Genomic DNA, 20562 nt, shown 5'->3' with positions numbered 1-20562 from the left:
ATTTAATAGTCCTATAAAATCTCATTTTAAACCCCTGTAATTGTCTTATCTCTTCAAATAAATTCATACTCTGGGAATTTTAAAAATAGAGGCTATCAACTGGATAAGCCCATTACTATGAATAATTTCCCTCTTAAACAAATACTGAGTCCTGACACAATAGACAATAGCCCTTCAATAACACCACTAAAAGGGGTGTTTTGTTCATTGACCCCCGTCTGCTGAGGGCTCCTTTTGAGCTGCCATGTGTGCAGAGTAAATTACGGAGCACCAAGGATTCTTGTTCAGTGTGTGATTGCACAGGCTGTTGTTTGAAAACAAATAATTCAGTCATTTAATGTATTTTTACATAGTAAAACTGTGTAGCCTCTGGTACAGACGAATGGCATGTTCAGAAAAAGGAATGACCCACTTGGGGCCACTGGAGGTAAGTCTCCAGGAGGTGCTGGTATGGCAGGTTTTGCAGGAGGACAGAGATTTTTAAGATGCAGACTCACATTTTAAGCAGAGGAAAGTGGATACTTTCAGCCCAGGACCGGGGACTCAACAAACCCATGTTTTGTGCTGTCCCGCTGCTCACCCCATAAGCCTCATTCAACTTTACCTTGGTGTGGAGCCCAGTGCCCAGCATGCCCCCAGCCCGTTACCATAGTTCAGGCAGGGCTTACCCTGAGCACTCTACAGCTGGAACTTGTCCTGCACATCACCAGGGTTTTTCTTGTAGGTCATGCTCCCATTAGATTATTCTTGCTTCTGATCTTGCTTTTCACAGCTGCATTTTTTGTTTTGTTTTTGTTGTTTTGGAGACGAAAAGACTTTTGAGGCAGTGACTATAATGGGGTTTTGCCTTCAGGAACCATCTCTACCACTGACAGAAGCTGTAAGATGTTTTATGCTTGCCTGCAAAAGGAAGAATGTTGAAAGAACAGCAGATCTGGAGGGATGTTTCTGTCTTTCTTCACCTAATCACATTGCTTGCCTTGCTGTGCTTGCAGGCAGGGACTGCAAGGATGCAGAGCACACAGGTAACACGTTGTGCCTTGAAAGAGAACATCCCAGGCTCTCCCAAAGCCAGGTGCTCTTCTGAAGCCCTTGCAAAATACCTTCACTGCATATATCCCAAATCTGCACCAGAAGGCAATGCAATTTTTTGTTTCCTAATTGTGTGAATGGAAGGGATGCCACACACTGTCCTCCTTCCTCTCTGTGTGCTGAAAACCCAATGGCAGACACACGCCACACATTTTATTTTCAGAATGAAAGCTGCCATCTGCAGCATATCCCCCTGTTTATGTCTGCTGCATCTCCCCAGACTGAAAGCTGTTGCGTGTGTCAAAGCAGAGTCTCTCCAGTTGATGAACTTTTTTTTTTTACAGGGATGACTCACACCATAACGCATTGAGAAAGCCATTTCCAACCACAGGGCTATTTCTGAAAGAGTGCTTGGCACCGGTGTGGGAATCTTGGCTACAAGTGGTTGGTTGTAGTCGCACACGCAATACCCAAAGGCAGACATCCTGATGAATTTTTGACAGAGCAGGATGGGAGGTAATTAATCCAGCAGCTCAAGGAGGACTCCATACCTCTCTTCCAGATAACTGAACTTTAATTTATTTAAATTTAATGGAAAACCATATGAAGAGGAACAGAAAGCTAATTTAAAGCAGTGCTCAAAGCAATCAATATGTTAACAGATTCCTTCAACTTTTCACACTTGGTTGCTGAAAAATGTTTAAAATGTGTGTTCTTTGTTTTTTTTTAGTGGTATTATGAAAACACAGGGTTTCTGGCGGGTTGTATTCAAAACTCAAGAGCCCAAATGAGCCTCTGTTGTAGAAATGAAAATGTACTTTGAAAGCACAAATCTTACTAGAACTGAAAATGACAACTAAGCCATCTTGTATCAAAAAATACGCATCTCTGAAGTCTTCTAGAAAGACAGATACAAATCCCGAAAGGTTCAAATCACTCTTCTTCACAGGGCCTGGAATAAAAGTAATGATACTACGCTGATATATTGAAATTGGCCGCAGAGTACAGTAAGGAATGCTTAATTATTAATGGAGTACCTGTGGATTGCTGCAGGAGACTGTGAAATCACCAAGTATGCACATCAAGGACAAGAGACAAATTTTATCAGCTTTCATGTTTTCTTTATACATTTCGTCCACCTCAAGGTCAGTTCTTTTCACTCTGACTTTTGAAAACAGACTTTCAACAGATATCCAACAGCAGGATATCTACTAGTGTATATCGGCTCTTAGACATTGATCTTCTAAGATGCTGACGCTTAGATGTTGACTCTTCCATCCCAGGTTCAAATGCTAATGCTGTTTAGCTCGCAGCAACTTACCCATTGACTTGATTTTATTATATATTAAAAAAAATATAGGCAATATCTTAGAAAATGATAAATATTCTAATTATACTTTCATAAAGATGTAATGGTTTAGTAATGTCAATGAGCTGTCAGCATTGTTTGCCATTTACATCATGTTTGACAAGTACAGGCTGAAGAAGAGAGGAAGCCTACAATTTCCTCAGTTTTATTAGCCTGAGATTTTTAATGAGGCTGGAAGCTGAAAAGGGCAGATACTCCCCGCAATGAACTTTCAGCAACCCTTACAAAGTCTTCTGGAAATTCTATAAATAGTCTTCAGTTGAACCTCACTGAGGGCAGGTCCAACTTCTCTGTGGCTTTTTTCAAACAAATTATTCCAAAAAGCATTTTGGACGTTATTATTATTATTATTACTATTTTTTTTGCAAGTAAATGATCCTTGCAGCCTTTTTCATTATCTCAGGCCTGGAATTCATTTCAGATTTGGCAAGTCCTCTCCTCAAATTCATGAGTGTGGTGGTAGAGCTCCACGGACAGCTCCAAAGGAAAATGAGTAAATAATGTCTACAGTGGCTTTTTACTTTTATTTTACTTAACTTCATTTATTTATTTATTCATTTATTTATTTAAGTTGTTAATATAATATCACGTTTCTTCTATTCCTTTGCATCTTTTCCGTCTGGATTTGTTCTGTGCTGGAATAGTCTCAACTACAGAGCAACAGAGAATTAAAATCTGGAGGTCCTGCAAATGCTGTGTGTTTCTTGTAAAATCAAGATAATAGTAAATCCTCTTGATACCAAATGAAAATTAAAGTCTTTTGAATAAAACGCATCATAAAATTGCTATAATTAAAATGTTTGTCTTCCATTGGGTAGTCTGCTGGAAGCAATTTCACCTACGGCAGAGTACAGAGGAGCTGGAAATTATCCTTTCTGTGACTTCTTAAGGCCTTATGAGAAAATCCATTGTGATCAGTACAGAAAGACTTAAAGCCAGCATCCCACAGAGAATGAAGCCCATGTCAGTGTCCCAGGATGCCCACAATAGCTGAGCAGTTGTGGTTTGATGCCCATTTGATAAACAACACTCAAAGTGCTGTTCAGTCTCTGATGAGCTGGCAGAAAGTATGCAAAACCCCTTCCCACCAAAAAGTCCTGGTGGTCTTTCAGATAAGGAGTGATAGGTCAACAAAATGGAATTAATTAATAGCATAAATATGATGCAACCAGAATTCATTTAGAACGAACCAATAGATCTTCTTTCAGCCCCTCACAAGGGAAACTACCATTCAAAGACTCTACTTTCTAACTTGAGGATTCCTTCTGTTCTGTTTCCAGCTCCCATTCATTCATCTGCTGAGATCCATCCTTCTTTTATGAAAGATTAAAATATTCCTTCTTTTATGGAATTTTGATGGCTTTATGTAATTAATGTTGCGACTAGCTTGAAGTATGAAATGGGGAACTAAAGAAGAGGGTGGGCATCAAGGAGATCTTGAACAACAGGCATGGGATGTCAAGGCCTTGCTCATGGGGCAAATTGTTATTTGTATTGTTGACAGTAGTGCAGTGGTTTCTGTTATTCAACCCTCAATTAGAGGCCTATATTCTAACAGTGACTTGTCTGGTAATCTAAGAAAACCATGTTTAGAAATTATTTCACAGCAGGAACACCATTTGGGATTGTCACTCAAGTGTTTCAAAGTACTGTAGGTTTTCTGCCCATTATTTCTAAGCCTCCTCTCAGCTTGGCTGTATAAGTGTGCCATTGGCAGCGGTACTTGACATGAAGGAAGTGCCATGGGAGAGAAGATGTGGAACTCTCAGGTTTTCCTAACCTCCCCTGGAAGCTTCATTCTTCCTGTAAAAGGTTTCTGATTCAGGCTCTTAAAAACCAATGGTGAATATTATTAAAGTGGTGGAGATATAATACTTTCTCCCATAAGTGGACAACCATTCTGTAGCGACTGGCTACATTTACACAATTAAAACAAGCAACTCATTAATGACTCCCTTCACCCTTTACAATCAGGCACCACCCGTCATTGATAAAGGAAGTTGGCTTTCCAACCGATTTCACCCTTTATTGCAGAGCACAATACCTGGAAATCCCAGCCCTATTTGATGCTCCATCTACCGCCTCACTTGGATTGCCTGCAAGGATCCGATCCTTCTCTCCTGTGGGACTTCCTTCTCATATTCTGAACCTCCATTCACACCTGGAACTCACCTCAATTTCTGCATTCCTTACGAAGCTGCTTGGAAATAATTCCTATTTCCAAATTTCCAAAAAGTAATTTCCTATTTCTGCTGTTCTTCCAACAGCAATCCCTCCAGACTTTTCCAGTCTGTATGGAAAGATTGGTTGGTTCCCTCTGACTCACTGTTGTTGTTTTTGTGCATTTCTTCCTTGGCGTGGGTGTGTGTTGGATGTTACCTTGCACAGAGGCAGGGAAGGAATGGGAAGGGGTTGGGCAGTGGGTGCAAAGTTGGAGAAGAGTGAGACTCTGTAGATGGTATAGGAGCAATGTTCATCTCCAGAGCTCACTCTTCATCACTTCTGGACTTTTGTGGGGGAAAGGAGGTGGAAAATGCCTGTTCTCTCCGAGGCTGATATATTTTCAATCCTTTCTCCTTCAATTTTCTGGGAACAACCCAGCCAAATAGAGAATCTGTTCTCAAAACAGACAGCCAATGTGAAGCAATGCTCTCTTAACAAAGATGGTAGTGTGATGGTTTCATCAGGAGATGAAGCTGGAGTACATGGAACCCACCCTCCCACTTTAACAAAGAAAACTACTCTAAAATTCCTTTTGTCCTTCACTCTATCTGTAGCTCTTTTAACTGTGCTCACTCAGTGCCACAGGCTCATAATATATTCCTTGTCACATCGTTGCTTGTGCTTGTTTTGTAGACAGGGAGCAAATCACACAGACAATGAGATCTGACCTGTGAGACCTGTGGGGGTGACACACAGAGGACAAAGAGCAGGGAATCAGAGCTGCTCTTTCAAAGTCCCTATGACCATGGCCATGGATGTGGCAGATCAGCCACATCATTCCTACACCCTTTTGATCTGAAGAATGTGCTAAAACGGGTTGACATGAGTACTCCTCCATCACTTGGTGCGGAGTGGTCGCTTCCAAAGCTCTGCCCATGAATGCAGCTTTTCCATTCCTCCTTGAAACACCGGAGTCCTTTGCAGCCCTCAGTCTCTGCACAAAGAGACCAGTTCTTGTAACACACAGCAAGAAATTCCTGTGGTGGTGTTTCAAAGTGCCAGCACATGTGGACTGCTCTCTGGGCACATATTTTTACTGTTTCCATTTCAACATGATTTAAGGCTGTGGGGAAAATAGCTACAAAGGGGCTAAAAACAAAACCCCAAACTCTCTGAGACGGCTGAGGTTGGGCAGCTTAATTTCATACTTAGCAATCATGATCTGCATCAAGATAATTAGGCTCAAACATGGAAAGAAAAGAGCCAGATGTTTTCCGACCTGTTCAGCAGAGATTCTGCCTTTGATTGTGGCAATTTACCACATGAAATAAAACTGTCCATAGTTGGAACTGGAGTTTAAATTCGAAGGAAGCTATCTCAGGAAGGAATAAATAGCTTGTGAACTCTAGCAAGATAAAAGGCACAGTTAAGTCAAAAATTAATGAGTTTTGCCCTTTGTAGAGCTTAAGCCTAGGCTGCAACAGAAAGGCCATGGGAGTATATGATAAACTATGACTGCACACAGAGATAAGAGCTTAAAAAAGTGTCCTTTTGATCTGCTTCCATGATAACAATAATTGTGAAAAACAAAAGATGTGCATAGAACATCCAATAGAGCCAAAAGAATAAAAGGAACATGTATGGAGAAGCCATGATGCTTTCAGTTTTTGATTCTAATTTTCCAGATTTCTCTTTTTAATACTGGGGTGGAATGAAGTCAGCACAGCAGTGATGCTTTGATTGAAGTTCTCTGCCCACTTAATATCTTTTGTGGCCCTCAGCTCTCAGGATGCAACCAAAGAGATTGTTTGAGCATTGAAGAAGAAAAAAAGATAATTATGACAGCAGAAGCTAATTAGGATTCTGGAGCATTAGAAAGACCCCACATACACAGACTGTGAAAGGTCAAGTAACTAAGAGAGAGTTCAATTAAATTTACTTTCCCCTTCAGCTTTCCAAGAAAACCTCCACAGCCACAGAACACTTCAGACTCAAAGGAAAATTGCATGGAAATATTAGATGCACTTTAGAGAAGGGGATTATTTGAGTGCTTTCTCAAGAGCACTGGAATACTGTTGTAAGTCAGACAGATCTTTGAATTGCAAGAATAGAAATGGGTAGGAAAGCAGCACATGTAGCAATTATCTGGTTACCCATGCTTACATGGACATCTTACAAAAGCAAGGTTGCTCAGTCTGCTCTGTGGCTGACCCTTCACACTGCAGAGCTGCAATCTAATAACTTCCAGTACCTAATGTGAAACGTGTGGTCATGAATGGAACCTCTATGGACTGGCCAGGAAGAGGAATGACTATACTTTTGCCAAGAGGAATCTATGTCCTCATGTTGTGCCAGGGGAGATTCAGGTTGGACGTGAAGAAAACCAGCTTCTCCAAAAGGAAGTGGAGGAGTCACCAACTCTGGTGGTGTTCAAGGAAAGTTTAGATGTTGTACTGAGGGATGTGGTTTAGTGGATGCATCAGAATTGCCAGGTTACAGCCTGAACCTATCACTGAGCACCAGGTGAGTAGGCATGGCTAACCCAGGGAGCTCAGGTGCAAGCAATACAGCTAAGTGACTGCATGAGGTGGAGCATGGATCCATTCCTCCTCACCCTCATTTAAGGGTCAGCAGCCAAGGGTGTAGTGTTTCTCTGGATAGAGATTGTACTCTTCTTGAACTATTGCTGGTCATTGGAAGGGGTGAGTCAATTTTCCTTCCTTTTTACCTGTTGTTGGTCTGTAGGATTTGCATCCTGCTGGAAGGTTTAGTTATTGCTTTCTTTTTGCTGTACAGTAGGAAGCATTGGTGATAGGTGGATCATCTTGGAGGTCTTTTCCAACTTTGGTGATTCTATGATGTACCATACTGGCTGGCTTGGTGAGCCAACCATGTTGTACACAGTACTTTCAGTGTTGGAGCTCATCCTTCAATTATCAGGCACTGAGATTAGTGTCCATGTGTGTGAGCTGTGGTGATTGCTTCCTAGTGGGATAATTGATGGGGGAAACACAATCCATTGCTTCATAGTAGAATTGTGTATGATGATATGCTTTCCTTTCTAATAATGCCTGTAAATCAGAGACATTTTGTACTCAGTATTATTGTTTCCTGATACAAAATCCTACTGAGCAATTTCTATGTAAGGTCAAAGTTGCAGAGAAGGATTTTTGTAATGAACTATTGCCAAATAGTATAAATATTTCTTGAAGCTACAATTAACCTGGATAGGTTAGAATCCTCAAGCAATTGTTCCCAAACTGTTCCTATTCTCCAGCTTCCTTTTCATAAAGCATGCATAACAGATTTCTATGCACATACTAGCAAAGTCCATCTAAGGTCAATTCATTTCCTAAGTGAAATGGAGCACTGCTCCTACTGCAGCGGGATGTGGGTGGCGGACCCTATGGATCACTGCAGTTCCTGGATCAAAGGGAGCTAAGACAGACTGATAGATGAGAATTGTCTTTTTCGTATATAGCTGAATGAAGCCATGCAAGTAGCACAAATTTGCTTTTCAAGGCTTGCGATTAAGCCTTTTAAAATGTGAATCATGGAACACGAAGTATCTGCTGAGGATATTCTCTTCAGATCCTTGAAAAATAATCAGCTTTTTATGAAGCTGTATCATCTGCTGGCATGTGTGCTGTTCTCTGCTTTTGCAAGCTGAAGTTTCCTTTCTGTGTCTCTTAGACATTGAGGTCAATACTGCCTTTTCCCTGAGTCTGAGGGATGGAATTTGTTTTTTATGGTCCTTCTTTGTTCTTCAAAGCGATATATTCTCACCCTATTTGGTTAGGGGTCCCAGCTTCCTGTGAGCTAGGAGGGGAACTGCCTTCATTAGTCATTTAGGATGTCTGAGTTTTGGAGGTGGGCTTACGTATGGTCACACAGTGTGACAGAGGCAGACTTTGGACCACTTGATATTCAGACCTTTATGTTATTTATTTTAATACAGTCTTTTAAATGGCTTGAGACCTTGTCTTTCTAACCATCTGTTTCCAAAAGGAATCCATGTAAAATGCATACATTCATCTGTATAACTCTGGTAGCAAGTGCTTTCTAGCTTTCACTGGTCTTACAGGCCAAAAATAATTGGATGAATATGCTTCCCAGTTTGATGGGTATGAAAATACAGTCTGTGTATAATTCTTCTGTTTGGAAGAATGCATTTTAAAACGTTTTGATATTGGACACAGCAGAGTGTCATTTCTGATGGTCCAAATCTTTCGGTGAAATTCAATAAATATGTATTTACTTCACACATGGCTGTACAGGAATCTTCTTAGTAAGACAACTGGGATGCAAGTTCTGACATTCAAAATTCTAGGGAACGAAGTCATCCTGAATGTACACCCCCGAGGCTTTCATAGGTGAGGAGGAAGGAAATGGGTTTAAGTTGAAGGAGGAAAGATTTAAGTTGGATATCAGGAGGAAGTTCCTCACAGCGAGAGTGGTGAGATGCTGGAACAGCTGCCCAGAGAGGCTGTGGATGCCCCATCCATCCCCAGAGGTGTTCAAGGCCAGGTTGGATGGGGCCCTGGGCAGCTTGGTCTGGTATTACATGTGGAGGTTGTTGGTCCTGCATGCAGTGGGGGGTTGGAGCTTCATGATCCTTGAGGTCCCTTCCAACCCAAGCCATTCTATGATTTTATTTCATGATTCTATGAAACATAATGAGTTGCACTTGTAACATATACTGTGAGAACAACCTGTGTCTTGCTTAACTTCATTTACAAACACTCATTTATTTCTGTTTGTCTTGGGTTGAATTGATTGCATGCTCTCCTTAGGATGTTTCTGCCATCCTTTTCTCCCATAAAATAAGACAAACCGCAACTTTCTTGTGACTGTTTGCTGTCTCAAGTAGGAAAGATATTTGTTCTTGCCTGGTACAGAAGAGCATAGGGGGGAAAGATGAAAGGCTGGAACTGGGACTGTTGGGCCTATTCACTTTGACATCCATTCCCATGGGACAGTCATCACGTTGCAGCCTGAGTGATGTCTGAAGGATGGCACTACAGGTCACTTGTGGACAGGTCAGAAGCAGTTTTTCTGGCAGCTGGCTTACGCAATTGCACAGTCTCATGGTGATGAGGATTTGTCTCTGACGAAGGAAAGTAGATGCAAGAGAGGACTCGTCACAGGAAGCTCACACAGGCACCCAGGGGACCAGCAGCTACTGAGGGCTGTTATCATGAGAAATACAAAAAGCCCCACAAATCCAGACCGAAGCTCCTATGCTGCCTGAGTGCAGCGTGCTGCAATGTGCCCATCTGCTTGGGGAACAGCAATGCCCACATTTGCTCCTCTAGCAGTCACCACTTGGCAGGCGCACAGGAGAGCAGAAACTGCACAGAGCAGCCTAACTCCTCTGCTCATTTGTGTCCTCTCCCCCTCTCTCTCTGCAAGTTTTCATTTTGCTCTTGCAATTGCTTTTCGCAGTATTTCATTTTAATTTTACAAGCGTTGATTTCTTCATTTTTTCCTTCTTCACTCTCAAGCACACATTAGTATTTAGCATCTCGGAACTTAATTCTCTCTGAATCTTCTTTCCCAGCCCAGATTTGACCTCCTCCTGCATGACTGAAGTTTACTCGCAAAATATGCTATTCCTGGCCAGTTCCTTATTCAGGCAGCTGCTCTTCTCTTTCTGTCTGTTTCCCATGCAAAAAACAACAACAACAAAAAAGCCTCAGACTTTATTAAGACAGAAACCTTCACAGTTCTGCTTTTTACTTTCACGCTTATCAGCACCTTCTCCAGCAAAGGGAGAAACTCCAGATCCTCCCACCCTTATAGGATCACCCAGTTTATCCTGTATATGTTGTGATGAGATGCTGGAACAGAGTAACTGTGGGTGCCCCAACCTTGGAGGTGCGCAACCCTCTGGATGGGGCCTTGGGCAGCCTGAGCTCATGGGGAGCAACCAGCCCACAGCAGGACATGGATCTGGTTGGGCTTGAAGCTTCCTTCCAGCCTAAACCATTCTATGAGTCTATGGGTCTGAGTTTGTAATCTTTCTTATCTTTCAATTTGAGATTGAAAACAGTCTTCTATCTTGAGAAACATCAGTTCCTTAACTTCAAGAGAGGCATGGCTGAGATGCTGAAGGCTGTAGAAATGTTACCTGAGCTCTGGCCCTGAACTGCACTCATTTTCCTTCCCAGTACCCTTTACTAAACTACTGGTGCCAAGATCTGTGCAAGCAGTGTGTTTTTTCAGCAAACATCTGCTAAACAGGTATTAAATATCCTTCTCAGCTAACAAAGAGTGCCATCAGCACCCGTCAAAGTAATGAGGTGGGAATGTGTTAAGGACATGGCACTGGGCTGCATAGTGTTATTTGCAGTTAATTGGCTAGTGGGAGCCCAGGCTCAGGTCTGTACCCCTACTTTTTATGTTGGTGCATGGAGAATTAAGCATTAATAGGGATAGGAATCATCAAGAAGCAGAAGCAAAAGCCCCATGTACTGCTATGAAATTGTAAGTTTAAGTATAGCAGCTGCCAGCAGAGAGATAATTAGGTGCACTCCTGGCCTTATCTGTAAATCCAACTGTACAGCAGGCCATTAAAAGCCATCTCTCAGCAAAGAAGAGTGCCTGCCTCGTATTAAGCTGTTTAAACGGTGCACTATAATTATGCTTACAGATGTTTTAAGTGTAGGTAAGTAGAAAATGGCAGGCCTTTAATTATAGGCTTACTTGCTGTTGGAGTACCCAGCTCTGCTCAAAGCCAGATCCTGCTGCTTGGGGTGGCCTTGGGTAGAAGCAGGAGATTGGTCCCTCCTGGCTTTTGGTTTTCCATAGCAAACACAATTTTCCATAGGCACATCCAACTCTTGGGGGCTTCCCTTGGCAAACACAGGAATGGATGCCCCTGGCACCAAAGGAAGTCTGAATGCCTGAGCTGCCCAAAGTGGGTACCCTTCGTTTTCTACCTTTGGGATCCAGCTGCTTCATGTGCAATGGGCAGCTAAATAGCATCTGAGTGAGTTCTGTTATCCTTCAGGTTGAATATCAGGACAAACTTATTCTCAGAAAGAGTGGTAATGCTTAGAATAGACCATGCAAGGAGATGGCAGGGTCTGCCTCCATGGAGGTGTTCAGGAACTGTGGAGATGTGGCCCTGATGGATGTTATCAGGGGGCATGGTGGGGTGGGTTGGGGTTGGTCATCTTAATAATCTTTTCCAACCTCAATGGATCTCGAATTCCTGTTGTGAGCTTTTCCTTTCCTAGCTGCCAGATGAATCCAGCCTGCAGAAACAATGTGCACACCCCACTGCTGCTAATTACAGGGTACATGACGTGATCACTTTTCGCTTGATTCCCCTGGGAAGCACCTTCTCCTTCTCCCTGTCACTGTTCTGGCTTCCTGTGCCCTCTTCCTGCATAGAGTGCTTCAGGGCAGTGTCCCTGTCTGTGTGTAAATGTGCAAATGAGTTGAATTGAAATGCATTGACAGTAACAATGCCAGCGTGCTTATAAGCTGCTTAACCAGGAGCAGCGGCTCTATAAAAGGTGGCATCTCAAAATGCAAAGTGATGCACCTCTTACACATCCAGTTACAGCTCAGCAATCAAATAAGCTGCCATCCTTTAATTAAATTTTACTTCTGCTGGCCTGGCTGAGTGCTGCTGCTTGAGAATGGATTCTGTTTGCTGTGTTGTGTGGGAGCTTGGCCAGCTGCAGTGATGGGGTCGAACTGCAGTGCCAGCTGAGTGCTGAGTCCTATCCTGCTCATGCACCTCTCAGTAACTAACTGAGATCTTCTCTTTGCTATCTAACTTTTTTCCAGTTTTATAAGCCTATGGACTTAGCAATTAATGGCTTTATTAAGATTAAGCACCTTTTCATTACGGTGTTTGAAGACAGCAAATACCAGAGAGGAGAAGCAAGTTAAGCTGAGGATCCTGCTCACAGGGCAGCAGGTAAAGGCAGTAAAGGTGCCACCAGAGGGTTTCACATCTATTAAGAAATTGTGAAGCAAATCCTTACACCAATAAAAGCTGTAACAGTTGCAGCTCAGCAATGTCCTCCTGCTCATAGCAATTCCATTAGAGGCAGGGGGAAGCATCTCAGCAATTCTCATCTTTTCATACAAGAAAGCAAACTAATAAACAGGAAGGAGTCGCATGTGGAGAGACCACAGCAATGGAATGAAAAGGGAGAAAAGGTTAGAGGATGGTTAGCAAGCTTAAGTGTGAATGTTTCCAGACTGTCTTGGAAGAGGATGAAAGACGCTGATCTCCTCCAGGCTACTTTCAGAGTTCTTGGTTCACGGCTGAGAGGAGCATTATATAAAACATGCTGTCCTGCAACAGTTTTGCTGTTTCACCATTTCCTGACCTTGGAGAACAGAATAATAATTAGACTACATCCAGTGGCTGGACATGGTGATACCTACTGATAACTTGGAGCTTGTCCATGCTTAAAGCTCACTGGCTATGCTAGCTTTTACCAGCAAATGCTTTTAGTGGCAGAGAGATGTCAGATGTGTAATAGTGGGCTCATTAGTGGAGCAGAGCTGCTGCCTCAGTACTTGAGGTTTTGCTAAGGAAGGCACACTCATACAGGACAGGATAAAACCCTATACCACTCCGCAGTGTGAACAGTCTTAGCAGGGCTCATGCCTCTTTCTCACACAGTCAGGAATAAAGTATTAGGGCCCAAGCACCTGAAGTTCAGACCCTGTTTCCATTTATTTTCCTATTTGTGTTGCCAATTATTTCGCTTCTTTCCAAAATCATTTGTTTGGTATCGTCTAGACAGCAGCAAATAATTGAGAGGAAGGCCTTGGGGTGGTGAACGTGGTTAAATCTGGGAAGAGTACAATCATGACCTTTTACAACCCGTGTGAATGTTTGAAAAGGATCCTAAAGTCACAAGTAATCAGCTGGGTCACGTCTTTCATTAATCAGACCATCATTCTGCCTGGCTGCAGTGCCAGAATAAGGACAAGTTTCAATTTCACAACTTCTGTTGTGAAACTTCCGCATTGTGTCACCTCAGTCTACCACAAATGTTAATTTAAAGTGGTCAGCGGTGATGCATCTGCCCGCAGAGGATGGTGAGGAGCAAGGCTTAAATAGGAAGGTCACTGGTGAGACACAGGACTGCTTAGATAGATACAGGATTCAGGTCTGACGCTGGTTTTTATCCTCTTGCCTTAGTCTATTGTAATTGTAAGAGCCTTTTAATTCATATGGAGACGTTACTTACAGCTTGCTTTAACCTGAAGCATGTTAACTCCTTTAACCAGACAATTTTAGTTCTTTCCTTGAACTACAGTTGACATCAGAAAATTATGCTCATGAATCATGGAAGCAATTGTGCAGTGGAGCCCTGTGTTCACTCTCCAGCTCCTCTAGAAAACAGAGACTACAATGGGAAACGAGTTCAAGAATAGCACCTATGAAATCCTCTTTCTTGGCTTTTGGGAAGTGATTCTTTGGGGTGACTTAGCACACAACAATGAGGCGGGGTTGCATGAGAAATCAAAGTAGTATGTGGGCACTTTAACTACCGTGCCTTTTAAGATTAAATCTTCTCTTGCAGGTACATGTTTCCTGTGGGTTATGACTATGAATAGCTCTCTCTCCCTTGCCTTTCTCTATCTCTTTCTGGTGTTGGTTTGTCTACCAGAATTTCTAAGTAAGTCAGGTGTTATATACCTGGCATTACAGTGAGCCATAAGTATTTGAATTCTTTTCTTATAGCTGGACAACAGAGATTTGAAAAGTGTTATTATATGCCTACAGACTCTTCTATGCAGGAAGATGCAGTAATGCCAACTCTACTCATTAAAATGTCTGTTTAGATTTGAGCTTAGCAATGAGAGTTCATATCAAGTGAGATGCAGAAATCAAAGCTCCAATGGAAACTTCAAAGCTGAGGCATCTCCTTACAGTTACCACCTCCTGTTGAACTTTTTCCTGGAGTTGCAGAAACATTAAGGTTGGAAAGGCTGTTAAGATCAAGTCCAACCATTGACCCATCACCACAAAACCATTAAACCATGTCATTCAATGGGTCATCTACCCTTTTCTTGGACACCTTCTTAGAAGGTGACCCCAACACCTCCCTGGGTGCCCTGTTCCAATACCTCACCATCACTTCCATGCAGGTTGGAGAAGCTGAAGACTACAGCCAGGTGATGCAGTAGAGCCATTATATTTCCCATCATTTTGTATAAAGTTAGCCTCTTTGTTTAAATAGTTTCCCTTATTTTTGTCTCAGCCATGGTATTTCAAGCATGATCATCTAAGGTTCAAGTGAGGCAATAGCTTTTAGGAGCAGAAAGTTTATCTTATGTTGGATCAGTGTAAGACAACAGATAAGCACCCAGGCACGCAAGGCCAAGTGTTTTGAAAGGAACTGCTTATTTGAAAAGCTTGCCCTCTCTCTCCGGCTTTGTTAGTTTGTGTACAGAAAGTACTTCTCCCTGCAAAAAGGCCTTGGCTACCCTTGAAATGCTACAGAGGAGCTCAGGACATGGCAGTCTGGATTCCTCGTCAGGAAGTGCTCATAGATAGTTATTGAAGAGCTGGAATGCCAGCCATAAACATGAGTTATACAGAGGTCTCATGGACTTGGATGGAAGCAGATCTGTGTTTTGTGCTGCTGACGCTCAAGGCCATTCCTTGGCCATGTTACAGGAGCAGTATTTATGAAAGGATGAAACACGGCATTGTCAAAGCATTTGGACAAATTGAAAACTTTGCTTTTTCTTGCTATTATTTATAACAGCGCTCTGAGAAAAAAAAAAAACAAACCCAAAAAAACAACCAACCAACCAAACCCACCACCTCATTTTAGTTTTTCAATGAAGGAATTTTAATCGGTTTTCATAGCAGGACTGAATGACTGCTGTGACCCTTTCTCAAGAGCACAGGGTCTGGGTTTCTTCACCAATGTTCATTAGCTGTTTATGGCTACCTGTAGATCGCTTTTAGTAGCTAAGCAGTAAAAGATATGTGCATGATGTTAAGGTGTGATCCTGTCACCAAATTCATGCCCCCTTTTGACTCCATTCCATCTTTGATGAATCCTCTGTGCTTGAAGCCAAACTGCTCAGAGCCTTTCTCTGCCTGCAGCTTCACTTTGTAGGCAAATACTGGAGCTTCTTCATTTCTTTTAAATTCCAAAATACAACACAAAGTTAGCAGTTGCTGATGTAATTATCATCAAGAAACGCTATTGTGGTGCTGTTGAAGAAAGAAAAGAAGAAACAGTGAAGCTATCAGCTTATCAAAACAAGGCAGTGTCAGTTTCATAAGGAAACCGGCAGATGTAGTAAGAACTGATGTGTTATCTCAGATTGTTGCTGCAAAACTGCACTTCTCCTGGTCTTGTTCCATACCTCTACTAGGAAAAGCTGTAGGAGCCTCATAGTATAGAGCTGTGTCCTGCAGCTCACCTTTCTCATGTGTTAACAGTGGAGCAAGAATTTTCCAAGAATACTATTAAATCTGCTGATATCAGTTGCTCTTGTGTCATGGTGTCCTATGTAAGAACAGCCTGACTGAGCAGGCAGATGCTCTTCCTGCCCCAGCACATAAAATACAGCAGGATATACTACCATGTCACCTTTGTGCTGGCATGTTCTAAAAAGCCTATTTCTTGGAGTCTGAGCTGTTTATGTATCTTTCTAATCCTACCCTCCCTGCCTTGTGCAAAAGGCAGCTCTCAGATTTGCAAACTTCTGATCTCAGCACAAATTCTACCTTCTGTTGCAATGAAGCAATAGTAGGAATGGTGGGAAATGTTAGGGAATAAAGTCTGGTTTGACAAAGGTGAGCCAGGTCCCAGAAAGTCTATTTTGCTCCAGAGCTCTTTAAAGAGAAAAGCTTTGTGCATTTGTTCTTGCTGACAGAGTTAGAAATGTATGAGGCTGTCAGAAACAAACTCAGAAGCAATGTTACGTCTGTCACCATGTTGGTGGAGTTTAGATATGACTGAGAAAAAGAATTTGTTTCCTTGGTAGCAGAAAATTGCTTATTTTACAAGGTGCCATGGAGAGTGTTATCTACTTGGGATTTATGGTGTAGAGGCCTTAATAATGTATTTCAGCAGGAAAGGAGTATTTGTTTTATGACATGCTTTCCAGTGTGGTGGTTGGCTTTTAGACACAGTGTCTTTAAAATTAATAATGCACATTTCAGAGTGTTGGGAAATCACTTGCCCCAAGGGCAGGAAGGATTTGTGAAGGGGTTGGGGGCTCGCAAGTGGGGGTCCCTAAGGCTCAAGGCACCACAGCTGCTGGGCACCCTTGTGGGATGCTGCCAGGAGCAGAGTGTGAGCACAAACTTCAAGCACAGCTCATTATTTTAGCCAGTACCTCCTGGTGTGGAAACATCATTAGCAATAGTGGCGGAGTTTGAGCCACAAAACTACTCCTGCATGGTAGTACTAGGGCCTGGACCTGTGGGATACAGCTTGGTGACATCTGGAAATATTGATGAGACAGTACAAGATTTTGAACTAAACTCAATGAGGATAAAAACGGTGCTATTGTTTTCATGCTGAAGTCAGAGGATCAGAAAGCATAATGTAATTTACAGTTATTAGACATGCATTGGTTCTGTCAGCTGAGCAGAACTGCCGCACCGGGCTGGGGAGGGAGGAAAGCTGGCATGTTGTGTGACAAACACCAAGTAGGTGCTGAGAGTTATTTGTTGCTTAATGAAGAGCTTCCTGAGGTTAAAAATGGATGGTCCTTGCATAGTTCCGTTTTGTCAGAGTGTGCAATAAAAATAACCATTGACTAGACTGCGGGGATGGCTCAATACACAGGGGAAGTACTGCAGACCTTGAAGACCTATGGCACAAAGTTATATTGATGAGAGGTGGCGGATGTGGAAGATGAGCATTACTGATTTACTTTAGACCAATCTGCCTCATGATTTCTACCACCTTCTCCATCTTCCTTGAGGGAAAGGGCCTGGTCAAATAATAGGAATCAAAACTGGATTTTGGTGAATGTGTTCAAGGCAGGAATTGCCCCTTGCAAGCCAGAATGCAGCACCGCTCTTTCAACTCTTTGAAAGGGTAGATAACAGCAGGGTAAGGAGAAATGATTTTAAGTTGAAGTAGGGAAGATTAAGGTTGGGAAGCTCCTTACAATGAGAGTGGTGAGGTGCTGGAACAGCTGCCCAGAGAGGCTGTGGATGCCCAGTCCATGGAGGCTTTTAAGGCCTGGTTAGATGGGCAGTCTAGTCTGCTATTAAATGTGGAGGTTGGTGGCCCTGCCTGTGCTGGGGAGGGTTGTAGATTCATGATCCTTGAGGTCCCTTCCAACCCAGGCTATTCTGTGATTCTGTGACTATCTCTCTATGCCATATATATGACTCCAGAGAGGTAAATTACAAAGAAGACCAGGTCGCCTGTGTTTCCAGAAGCAAAACTTATGTCCTACTGGCAGCTGAACTTGATTTTTTGAGATGGTTGGAGTTCCAGCAGGATCACTTTACTGGCCTGTGTTTGACTTCATCCCGACCCCCTCCTCCAGGCCAAATTTATAAATCACACTCACTTTATTATACTTTTCATTTCCTGGGCAAGCAGATCAATAGTCCAGGCACACGGAAATACAATCCAAATCTTCTCTTCATTCCATTTCAGTTCTTATCACAAAAATGGCTTACCCTGAAAAGAACTTATACAAAAGATTGTTGATTCTGCCAGGATGGATAAAGCTAAATCCGTAATACGAAGAGATGAGAGAATTCGAATAGTCAGGAAAAAGTAAAGGCATCTGGGGTACAAAATAATTGTGCAATTTTAGCTGTGACTCTTTCACCTCTGCTTTTTTGTCTTCATACTATTATTATTCTAAGTAACATCTCGGATACAAAATGAGCATAGTACTTGAAATGAGAAAAAGATCAGAAAAGCTACAGAGCCCTGAAAGAGAAGTTCTAAACTATTTACTGGGTCAGTGTTTTTAAGGTACATGTGAAAATAGTATGAATTGAGGTGCTGAAACTGGACCTGTGATTGACCTGTTGGCTTGGTGCTGTGTCCCATCTCATGTGCAGCCTTAGGACAAATCTTTCAACCCCCCTGGAGAGAGTTCCCTACAGAGAAACTGCACTCCAAAGAAAGAGACTGGTCAGTGGGGTTTCTCTGGTTGCATCTTCCAAAGAATTCAGCCACTTTTGTCAGAGAATCATAAAGGTTGGAAGAACCACTAAGATCATCTATTCCAACTATCACCACTAAACTACGTCATTCAATGTGACATCCGCTTTTGTCTTGCAAACCTCCAGGGATGGTGACCCCATCACCTCCCTGGGCAGCCTGTTCCAATAAAAGGGTTGCATCTAAATCTGCTTACACCATATTAAGTCTAAATAAGACTTTAAATAAGAGAGTGATCATCTGGAGCAGCTGATAACCAAGCTGCACTCCTCAGTTTGAGCCCAAAGTTGAAGCAGGAACAAGATGATATTGGCCTGAAAAATTGGCTAGAGGTCACCTTTTCATCTATCCAACAGCAGAAAGAGCCAGGAGCCCCAGCTCAGCTGGTGACCAGTTGGAAAGGAAACCAGGACCGGCAGTAGGAAGTCTCCAGCCATGTGGTGAGAACACAGTGTGACTGTTTGTGTCCCTTTGTGTTGGGAATGCCAAACCTTTCTGTTGCTGTGAGCTGTAGGGGAAACAGCTGAGTACATGGCTGGCCACAGCTGAAATAAAAACATACAGGGATCAAACTGAGCATTGGGGGCAGAACCAGTGGGGAGGGGTTGCAGGAAGGGGAATGAGGAAGAGGTGGCTGCAGAGCTGTGCCTGGGCCACTCACCAGCAGTGGGTGGGAGTCCCCATTGCTGGCAGCATCCTGCTGCAGGAAGCACTTGCTGAGTCAACAGGAAATGACAGACAAACGTAAAACATTGGAGAGGAAAACAAATGTTGCAGCTTGGGATGCAAACAGCAATGTTTTCATTGATGCCGTCACATTGGCTGCAGATCACTTTTATTTCCTTGAAAGAAGTTGGAAGATGGAGAGTCAATCCTGCTTTGTACCTTCTATATCTCCAAGTGATGTGCACGGAGTGAGTTTGCAATGCCTTGGTGACTGCCTGGTGCCCCATGAAGTTCAGCATCAGTTCTTCTCTGTTGCTTGCAGGTCATAATTGACAGCAGCAGTTTAATTAAACAAACACAGAACGGTCGTTTCTTGCTAAAGCAGCAGACCCTAATCATCTGCTAGAAATGGATTCCTCCCGCTCTCACTGAGGATAAACACTTGGAGCACTTGCAAATTCTGATAAGTGAGTTCAAGCCTTCATTGTTATCTTGCTTTTTTTCATACTGCAGAGTTGTTGGGAGGAATAAAAAGAGAAAGAAATCTTTATTATGCTTCCTAAGGGATTCATTGCATTCTACTTTACAGTGCATTGTTATATTACCAATTTTCACTGTACATGCTCTTAATAAATACATAGCATTGCAAAGATAATGACGCTCTTATCTCATTAATGACTTGGCACTAGTGTAAATGAAAATGATTATTAAGTTAACAGTAACCTTGATACAGGAAAAAAAGATTCCATGGTTATTTCCTTTCACAGATCAGTGTCGTTTCTCTTACTAAAAATATCTGCTCAGCCCCAATTCTTTCCCGAGACAGTTCTGCTGCCTATCAGCTCCGCAATGAATGAAGACACCATATGTGCATTTCTTCCAGCACATATACAGGTCTTTAGGGGTTCGGCATGAATACTAGCATATGGGTCAGACTGACATTTCCCTTTTTTGATCCAGAATCAAAAATGCAATGGTGTTACAGCAGACTTCTGAGACAGTTCTGTGTCGTCTTACCCAAACAGCTTTCCTTTTCCTTTCTGATTGCTCATTCCTATGGGTTGTGTGCCAGCAGAGCGTGCAGCCACCTTGGCTGCTGCCAGGATGTGTCAGATCACCTTCATTGCCTCGTTTTTTGTCCTGCTCTGTAAAATAAAGCAAAGCTGGGATTATGTTTTAGGGATGTGC

At 42.6% G+C, this 20562-nt stretch overlaps 1 long non-coding RNA gene across 1 annotated transcript in view; it reads left to right on the top strand.

Moving 5' to 3' along the window:
- LOC107316273 overlaps positions 1-3696 on the top strand; it is a 33151-nt gene extending 29455 nt beyond the window's left edge. Inside the window, exons 2-3 of the long non-coding RNA XR_001556255.1 lie at positions 1377-1548; positions 1982-3696. This is a non-coding gene — a long non-coding RNA (uncharacterized LOC107316273). The remainder of the gene's footprint in view (positions 1-1376; positions 1549-1981) is intronic.
- Positions 3697-20562: the final 16866 nt, after the last annotated feature.

The sequence above is a fragment of the Coturnix japonica genome, chromosome 6 (genome assembly GCF_001577835.2).
Source record: "Coturnix japonica isolate 7356 chromosome 6, Coturnix japonica 2.1, whole genome shotgun sequence".
Lineage (NCBI taxonomy): Eukaryota > Metazoa > Chordata > Aves > Galliformes > Phasianidae > Coturnix > Coturnix japonica.
This window is presented reverse-complemented; position numbering and strand designations above follow the sequence as displayed.